The sequence below is a fragment of the Lotus japonicus genome, chromosome 1 (assembly GCF_012489685.1).
Source record: "Lotus japonicus ecotype B-129 chromosome 1, LjGifu_v1.2".
Lineage (NCBI taxonomy): Eukaryota > Viridiplantae > Streptophyta > Magnoliopsida > Fabales > Fabaceae > Lotus > Lotus japonicus.
In genome coordinates this window covers 29,633,249-29,634,532 of record NC_080041.1, presented here as the reverse complement: position 1 = coordinate 29,634,532, position 1,284 = coordinate 29,633,249, and positions in this window count along the sequence as shown.

Here is a 1,284-nt window from a genome sequence, read left to right as displayed (position 1 = left end):
TCTACTTAAATCTCCTAAATTTTCATTTTCAGAGAAACTTTTATACAAATTGAAATGATTAACTCATTTTAGACCTTCCACGTAAAATTCACAAACTAATATATTAAATTTAATCTAACATAAGGAAGTCTGAATTTTTTCTTTCTTAAAACCCTAAAAATTTATTAAATATTCACTAGTTTTTTATTTTTAAAATCATTTCATATTCCCAATCTGTCATAATCCCCAAAATATTTGAATAGGAAATAAAAGTTTAAGCATTTTAGATATGTGAAATTGAGAGAATGGTCAACTGTGCTTAGTTGAAAATAAAAACAAAGAGACCAAAATCACTCATAGTCCGAATTAGAGGGATCATAAGCGCAATTAACTAAAAATTTAAAGGAGAAAAAAATGGTACATAGGTGTCATGATTTTTGAGAGGAGTATGTGCAATGGTGAATAAAAGAAAATTCCATTTCCACAGCTGTCTACCTCTCTTTTCTATTTTCTCCTTAATTATATGTCGACCTTACTTTGGCAGCATGCAATACAACGAAAACAGAAAATCCTTGTTCAATGTGATCCAGTCCATTGTTCCTGCAAGATTATCATTGGCAATGAAAGGTATTGCATTCAATGAATATCTCTCTTCACTACGCCAAATTTCAGTTTCAGAAGATATCCGCATGTCACAAGGTGCTAAAAAGATGAGAAAAGGAAGGTACGTGTTTGTGAAGCAAATTCAGTTGTTTTCAGCATTTAGATTGATTGGAAAAAGTGAACCAGGAGTCATTTTAGTCCCTATTAAAGTTTTATTCATTTTCAGTCCTAATAAACTACAAAAGTAATGTGCATTTAGTCAACTTTTTTATATTTTAGTGACTAAAAATGAATAACATTTAGGGAAGTTATGGGGTTTAAGTTGTCCACTGGTGATCCACTGCTTTTAGTTGTTCATTCAAGATCATCAATTAAAAATGTATTATCTCAACGGCTAAAAGCAGTGGATCAGCAGTTTACCACTTAAAAAAATGGTCCACCTTACAATCTCCCAACATTTTAATAGGGTTATAACCAAAATGTGTCAAATTTACAGGGTTGAAAGATATAATTAACTCATTGCATAATCTTTAATGCAGGCCGCGGGGTGCTCATTATTTGAGCAGAGGTAAAATGTTCTCTCCTGAAGATATATCATTGGTGTGTGAGGGAGACTTGTACAGAAAGATTTCTTCACAGTACACCGCTAACATGGAAAGCAACTGTGCATGATTGAACTTAATAGTGTAGATTTAATCATAG